This window comes from Triticum urartu, unplaced genomic scaffold, assembly GCF_003073215.2.
Source record: "Triticum urartu cultivar G1812 unplaced genomic scaffold, Tu2.1 TuUngrouped_contig_4079, whole genome shotgun sequence".
NCBI classification, from domain to species: Eukaryota; Viridiplantae; Streptophyta; class Magnoliopsida; order Poales; family Poaceae; genus Triticum; species Triticum urartu.
This window is the reverse complement of record NW_024114637.1, coordinates 54,727-63,847: the sequence shown is the minus strand read 5'-3', so window position 1 is coordinate 63,847 and position 9,121 is coordinate 54,727.

Sequence of the window (9,121 nt, the reverse complement as noted above, 5' to 3'; positions counted from 1 at the left end):
CAGGAGTCGGTCTACTTGTCTCGGACGTGATGCCTATATACATGATCATACCTAGATATTCTCATAACTATGCTCAATTCTGTCAATTGCTCAACAGTAATTTGTTCACCCACCGTAATACTTATGCTGTCGAGAGAAGCCACTAGTGAGACCTATGGCCCCCGGGTCTATTCTCCATCATATTAATCTCCCAATACTCAGTTATTTATTTTGCCTTTTATTTTACTTTGCATCTCTATTTCTCTTTATCATAAAAATACCAAAAAAATATCCTATCATATCTATCGGATCTCACTCTCGTAAGTGACCGTGAAGGGATTGACAACCCCTTTATTGCGTTGGTTGCGAGGAGTTTATTTGTTTGTGTAGGTGCGAGGGACTTGTGCGTGGCCTCCTACTGGATCGATACATTGGTTCTCAAAAACTGAGGGAAATACTTACGCTACTTTTCTGCATCACCCTTTCCTCTTCAAGGGAAAACCAACGCAGTGCTCAAGAGGTAGCAAGAAGGATTTCTGGCGCCGTTACCGGGGAGTCTACGCAAAAGTCAACATACCAAGTACCCATCACAAACCCTTATCTCCCGCATTACATTATTTGCCATTTGCCTCTCATTTTCGTCTCCCCCACTTCACCCTTGCCGTTTTATTCGCCCTCTCTCTCCGTCCTCCTTCTCTTTCTCTATTTGCCTCTTTTGCCCGTCTCTTGTTTGCTTGTGTGTTGGATTGCTTGCTCGTCGTTATGGCTAGTCTCCTATCTTCTCCGTTTTCTCCTGAAAATGAAAATTTTAATTTTAAGCAAAGGGAAGGAGAAAATCTAAAAGACGCCTGGTATAGAATTTGCAATGCTCAAAATAGATCTACCAGAAAGCAATCTACTTCCGTTCTTCTCTGTAATTTTTATGTAGGCACTACTCCTTGGCACAGATATGTCCTTGATACCATTACCAGAGGAAATTTCTTGGGTAGCCGCACTTTGATTCCTATAATGCTATGATAGATTTGTTTGGCTCACCCCCTCTTTTGGTTAATGGAACTATGTTAACTTTGGAGCATGTAATGCAAAAACTTGAAATTATTGAAAATAAATTTGCTACCATAGAGTTAATTGAAAATTTGGATAAAATGATCCACAACCAAATCACTCAATATGGATCTAAAGTAGGAGTCACTTTGAAAAATATTAAGGAGAAGGAACCCATAGTTAATGAAAGAATAAATCAGGATTCCACTAGAATCGATAAGCTTGAGGGTATCATTAACAACTTGGGAACCGCCTTTTCTTCCGTAAAGAATACTCCAAGTACTCCAACTAAAATTGCCAAACTTATGTATGTTCCTAAAAATAAGGGTGAATCCTCTAGCAAGGAAACTGCGGATCTCAAATCTATAAGTATTAATCCCAATCTTTTTGATATCATTAAGGAATCGTTTGCTACTAATGATTGTGTCAATTTTGTGCCTAGAAGTTTGATAATTGATAAAAGGAAAGAAACTCTTAAGGGTGATAGATGTCTCATTAAAGAATTACCAACTAAAGATGGCAATACATGGATCTATCCTTGCTTTTATGCCTATCTAGATGCGTTAAACGATAGCGCTTGTTGGGAGGCAACCCAATTTTATTTTTATTCCTTGAATTTTTATCCTGTTTAGTAATAAATAATTTATCTAGCCTCTGTTTTGGTTGAGTTTTTTGTGTTTAATTAGTGTTCGTGCCAAGTAGAACCGTTGGGAAGACTTGGGGAAAGTCTTTTTAAGCTTGCTGTAAAAAACAGAAACTTTAGCGCTCACGAGAATTGCTGCCATTTTTATTTGGAAAGTGATATTTAATTAATTCTTTTTGAAGATGATTAATAGATAAATTCCTCACGTCCAGCAATTTATTTTAGAATTTTTGGGGTTCAGCTAAAGATTACTACATACTGTTCTGTTTTTTGATAGATTCTATTTTTCGTGTGTTGTTTGCTTATTTTGATGAAACTATGGCTAGTAAAATAGTTTATAAACCATTGAGAAGTTGGAATACAGTAGGTTTAACACCAATATAAATAAAGAGTGAGTTCATTACAGTACCTTGAAGTTGTGTTTTGTTTTCTTTCGCTAACGGAGCTCACGAGATTTTCTACTTTAAGCTTTGTGTTGTGAAGTTTTCAAGTTTTGGGTGAAAGATTTGATGGATTATGGAACAAGGAGTGGAAAGAGCCTAAGCTTGGGGATGCCCATGGCACCCCAAGATAATCTAAGGACACCTAAAAGCCCAAGCTTGGGGATGCCCTGGAAGGCATCCCCTCTTTCGTCTACTTCCATCGATAACTTTACTTGGAGCAATATTTTTATTTACCACATGATATGTGTTTTGCTTGGAGTGTCTTGTATTATTTGAGTCTTTATTTGTTAGTTTTACACAATCATCCTTGCTGTACACACCTTTTGAGAGAGACACACATGATTCAGAAATTGTTAGAATACTCTATGTGCTTCACTTATATCTTTTGAGTTATATAGTTTTTGCTCTAGTGCTTCACTTATATCTTTTAGGGCACGGTGGTGGATTTGTTTTATAGAAATGTTCTCTCATGATTCACTTAGATTATTTTGAGAGTCCTACAAAACAGCGTGCTAATTTGCTTTAATTATGTTAGGTATTCAAGATTAATAATTTTTTTCTTATGAGTGTGTTGAATACTATGAGAAGTTTGATACTTGATAAATGTTTTGAGATATGGAGATGGTGATATTAGAGTCATGCTAGTTGAGTACTTTTGAATTTGAGAAATACTTGTGTTGAAGTTTGTGATTCCCGTAGCATGCACGTATGGTGAACCGTTATGTGATGAAGTCGGAGCATGATTTATTTATTGATTGTCTTCCTTATGAGTGGCGGTCGGGGACGAGCGATGATCTTTTCCTACCAATCTATCCCCCTAGGAGCATGCGCGTAGTACTTTGCTTTGATAACTAATAGTTTTTTGCAATAAGTATGTGAGTTCTTTATGACTAATGTTGAGTCCATGGATTATACGCACTCTCACCCTTCCACCATTGCTAGCCTCTATAACACCGCGCACCTTTCGCTGGTATCATACACCCACCATATACCTTCCTCAAAACAGCCACCATACCTACCTATCATGGCATTTCCATAGCCATTCCAAGATATATTGCCATGCAACTTTCTGCCGTTCCGTTTATTATGACATGCTTCATCATTGTCATATTGCTTGCATGATCATGTAGTTGACATCGTATTTGTGGCAAAGCCACCATTCATAATTCTTTCATACATGTCACTCATGCATCATTGCACATCCCGGTACCGCTAGAGGCATTCACATAGAGTCATATTTTGTTCTAAGTATTGAGTTGTAATTATTGAGTTGTAAGTAAATAAAGTATGATGATCATCATTATTAGAGCATTGTCCCAAGTGAGGAAAGGATGATGGAGACTATGATTCCCCCACAAGTAGGGATGAGACTCCAGACTAAATAAAAAAGAAAAAAAAAGAGGCCATAAAAAAGGCCCAAATAAAAAAATGAGAGAAAAAGAGAGAAGGGACAATGCTACTATCCTTTTACCACACTTGTTGTTCAAAGTAGCACCATGATCTTCATGATAGAGAGTCTCCTATGATATCACTTTCATATACTAGTGGGAATTTATTCATTATAGAACTTGGCTTGTATATTCCAACGATGGGCTTCCTCAAAATGCCCTAGGTCTTCGTGAGCAAGCAAGTTGGATGCACACCCACTTAGTTCTTTTGTTGAGCTTTCATATACTTATAGCTCTAGTGCATCCGTTGCATGGCAATCCCTACTCACACACATTGATATCTATTAATGGGCATCTCCATAGCCCGTTGATACGCTTAGTTGATGTGAGACTATCTTCTCCCTTTTTGTCTTCTCCACAACCACCATTCTATTCCACATATTGTGCTATGTCCATGGCTCACGCTCATGTATTGCGTGAAGATTGAAAAAGTTTGAGAACACCAAAAGTATGAAAGAATTGCTTGGCTTGTCATCGGGGTTGTGCACGATTTAAATACTTTGTGTGGTGAAGATGGAGCATAGCCAGACTATATGATTTTGTAGGGATAACTTTCTTTGGCCATGTTATTTTGAAGAGACATAATTTCTTGGTTAGTATGCTTGAAGTATTAATATTTCTATGTCAATATTGAACTTGTGTCTTGAATATTTCGGATCTGAATATTCATACCACAATTAAGGGAATTACATGGAAATTATGCCAAGTAGCATTCCACATCAAAAATTCTGTTTTTATCATTTACCTACTCGAGGACGAGTAGGAATTAAGCTTGGGGATGCTTTATACATCTCCAACATATCTATAATTTTTAATTGTTCCATGCTATATTATATCCTGTTTTGGACATTATTGGGCTTTATTATACACTTTTATATTATTTTTGGGACTAACCTATTAACTGGAGGCCCAGCCTAGAATTGCTGTCTTTTGCCTATTTCAGAGTTTCGCAGAAAAAGAATATCAAACGGAGTCCAAACAGAATGAAACCTTTGGGAACTTGATTTTCGGAACGAACATGATCCAGAGGACTTGGACCCTACGTCAAGAAAGCTACTAGGAAGGCATGAGGTAGGGGGCACACCTACCCCCCAGGCGCACCCTCCACCCTCGTGGGGCCCATGTTGCTCCATCGACGCACTCCTTCCTCCTATATATACCTACGTACCCCCAAACAACCAGATACGGAGCCAAAACCCTAATTCCACCGCCGTAACTTTCTGTATCCACGAGATCCCATCTTGGGGCCTTTTCCGGAGCTCCGCCGGAGGGGGCATCGATCACGAAGGGCTTCTACATCAACACCATAGCCTCTCCGATGAAGTGTGAGTAGTTTACTTCAGACCTTCAGGTCCATAGTTATTAGCTAGATGGCTTCTTCTCTCTTTTTGGATCTCAATACAAAGTTCTCCCCCTCTCTTGTGGAGATCTATTCGATGTAATCTTCTTTTGTGGTGTGTTTGTTGAGACCGATGAATTGTGGGTTTATGATCAAGTTTATCTATGAACAATATTTGAATCTTCTCTGAATTCTTTTATGCATGATTGGTTATCTTTGCAAGTCTCTTCGAATTATCAGTTTGGTTTGGCCTGCTAGATTGATCTTTCTTGCAATGGGAGAAGTGCTTAGCTTTGGGTTCAATCTGGCAGTGTCCTTTCCCAGTGACAGTAGGGGCAGCAAGGCACGTATTGTATTGTTGCCATCGAGGATAATAAGATGGGGTTTACATCATATTGCATGAGTTTATCCCTCTACATCATGTCATCTTCCTTAAAGCGTTACTCTGTTCTCTTGAACTTAGTACTCTAGATGCATGCTGGCTAGCGTTCGATGTGTGGAGTAATAGTTGTAGATGCAGGCAGGAGTCGGTCTACTTGTCTCGGACATGATGCCTATTTACATGATCATACCTAGATATTCTCATAACTATGCTCAACTCTGTCAATTGCTCAAGAGTAATTTGTTCACCCACCGTAATACTTATGCTCTCAAGAGAAGCCACTAGTGAAACCTATGGCCCCCGGGTCTATTCTCCATCATATTAATCTCCCAATACTAAGTTATTTATTTTGCCTTTTATTTTACTTTGCATCTTTATTTCTCTTTATCATAAAAATACCAAAAATATTATCCTATCATATCTATCAGATCTCACTCTCGTAAGTGACCGTGAAGAGATTGACAACCCCTTTATTGCGTTGGTTGCGAGGATTTTATTTGTTTGTGTAGGTGCGAGGTACTCGTGCGTGGCCTCCTACTGGATTGATACATTGGTTCTCAAAAACCGAGGGAAATACTTACGCTACTTTGCTGCATCACCCTTTCCTCTTCAAGGGAAAACCAACGCAGTGCTCAAGAGGTAGCACTAAGAAACCTTTACTAAGCAGTTTAGAATAAGCAGATAAGGTGCAATGAGCGGGTTACAAAAGCAGGCTATGCATCAGAATTGGAGGAATCAATTACAATAGCAAAATCTAATGCAAGCATGAGAGAGAATGGAATGGCCGATATCAGAATGATAAAGGGGGGTTTGCTTTCCTGGAAGCTCTGCTTAAAAGGAAGAAGGGTTGTCGGTGACGTAGTCGATCACAGGGGCAACATCGGTCTCAGGGTCTACCGGAGATAAGAGGGGGAATAAACATCAAATACAAAGCAAACAGATGCATCACTAGGCATGACATGACAATACGCTGAACAAGGGGTGACCTAACACTGTAGTACACGTTGCAGGCGGAGAGGTAAAACATTCATATGGGTTTTCTTGGTATTTGGCACTTTCCGGATAGATGAAACAGAGGGGATGGTTCCATGTTCAGCATGCTAGGGACATGTAACAGATGAACGAATCGTATATTCGGATTCTCTGGATTTTTCTGAGAAATTTTCATATATGATTTTTTTTCATTTGAGCTACGGTTTGTTTTCGATGAATTTTTGAAGTTTAATTGATTTTAATTTTCAAAAATACAAAACTAAAATGCTGGGCGAACCCGGTGCAGTGCACCCCGATGATTTACAGGCGCTGACATGTGGGGCCACGTTGAGTTGAGTCAACTGCCCAATCAGCCGGTGAACTGGGACAATTGACCGATCAACTGGGCCGCAGGTCCCACAGTCAGTGACACAGAGGGCTGGCCACAGCTGAGCCACATCAGCGACTCGTCGGTGCCGGCATCGGAGCGGCTCCGGCGACCAATCTAGCGGCAGCGCCTCGCGGGAGTTGGCCAAAACCACGCTGCAGGGGGCCTTCGGACCCGCGACTTTGTCTGTTCGAACACGGAGACCAGCCGCGTTGAGTGGGGGGTGGTGGCATGGCAGGACTTGGCCAGAGACGGAGCCGATGGCGAGCAGGGGCGAAGGACGAAGTCGGGCTTGGGGCGGAGCGGTGCTAGGACTCGAATCAGAGCGCCGAAGCGCGCTAGCGGCGTCTACAAAGCTGCAGGAAGGCAGCGAGGCCATCAGAGCAAGCTGAGGCGTCCCGTGCGCACATAGCTCGCCAGCGACGGTGGAGGGTGATTCAGAACTATAGGGGAAGGGGCTAGGAGGCCGTGCATGAGCTAGGATAGAGCGGGGAAGAGGGAGGGGCTCATAGTGATCCTGTAGGGGTGCAAAGACGGGCTCGGGAGAGGCACGCCAGCGCTGGAGACGACAAAGAGGTGGCAGGGTCCGATGAGGTAGAGGGCTAGGGGAGGCGTCGTGGGGTCATCCCGAATCGATCCACAGGAAGTGGAGGGAGTAGCTGAGGCAGGCTCGTCCTCCCGACACGACGGGGCGGCGAGGAGGGCTCGGTGGCCGTGGTCAGTTCGGCGGCGCGTCCACGGGCGCGCTCGACACCGTGGATCTGGAGGGGAGAGGGAGCGCTATGTAGAGGGAGAGGAGGCGGGGGGGGGCCTATCCCCCCCCCCCGCCGACGCCGACGAGGGGGTTCAGCGGCGACAGGGGAGGGGGAAAAGGTTTGGGCCAGCCTGCTAGGGTGGGCCGAGGCCCAAGGAGAGCGAGGGGTTTTTTCTTTTCCCTTTTTCATTTACTTTTATCTTTTGTTTTATTTTATTTTTATCTTTATAAATTATGAACTTAGCACCTAAATTAGCATTATTAATTAGGCCACTCTACAATAATTTTGGCACTTTAAATAAAATAGATTGCATTTGTTTAATATTTAAATAATTGTTTTATCCCCTTTTTCATCTAGTTTAGGGCATTTAGATACTTTATAAAATATGGATTTCAACATGACAAATATCCAGAGATTATTTTCCACACCTTGAACCTTTTTTCATCTTTGACAAAATTTGAATTTTAACTTTAAACTTGGTTTTGAATTTGAATTGTGATTTAGATCAAATGAAGATTAGCAACAGTAATGTGATGGCATCGCACCATTAACAGGGGATTACTGTAGCTTAATTATCTGGGCGTTACAAATCTCCTCCACTAGAAGAAATCTCATCCCGAGATTTAGCAGGTTGACAGAAACAAAGAGGGGTATTCATCACAAAGACGATCCTCGCGTTCCCAAGTGGCTTCATCTTCAGAATGGTTTGACCATTGGACTTTGAGAAATTTGATCGCCTTCTGATGGGTGCAACGTTCGGCTTGATCAAGAATGCGGACCGGATGCTCTTTATAAGAGAGGTCTTGTTGAAATTCAAGCATTTCATGATCCACTCCTTGGATAGGGTCTTTGAAGCAGCGGCGGAGCTGTGACACATGGAAGACATCATGAACCTGAGAAAGGTTCGACGGTAGTTCCAATTGACATGCCACTTTTCCACGTCTTTTGAGAATGGTGAAAGGAACAATATAGCGAGGAGCTAGCTTGCCCTTGATCCCGAAGCGGTGAGCACCCTTCATTGGTGTGACTCAAAGATAAGCATTTTCGCTAGGTTGATAGACCATGTCTTTATGATGACGGTCATACTGACTCTTTTGACGTGACTGAGCAGTCTTTAGGTTCTCGCGAATGATGCGGACTTGTTCTTTAGCATGTTGGATAATATCCGAACCGAAGAGTGAACATTCCCCAGTTTCTAGCCAGTTCAAAGGGGATCGGCACTTTCGTCCATATAACACTTCGAAGGGAGCCATCTTCAGACTAGCTTGATAGCTATTGTTATAAGAGAACTCAGCATACGAGAGAGATTCCTCCCATTTCTTGCGGAAGTAAATGACACAAGCTCAAAGCATGTCTTCGAGAACTTGGTTGACTCATTCAACTTGTCCCTAAGATGAGGGTGAAAAGCGGCACTAAAAGACAGATGAGTTCCCATAGCTTCCTAGAAACTTGCCCAAAATCTTGAAGTGAATAAGCTGCCATGGTCTGAACTGATTACCAATGGAATATAGTGGAGTGAAACAATTTTGGACATATAGAGAGTTGCCAGCTAACTAGCAGTGATTGTTTCTTTAACGGCAAAAAAAGTGCAACTTTGGAAAGTCGGTCAATGACGACAAGAATAGCATCATTACCCTTTTGCGATTTGGGAAAACCAGTGACAAAGTCCATTTCGACACGGTCTCATTCCCATTCAAGAATAGTAATAGGTTGTAGAGTTACAACAGG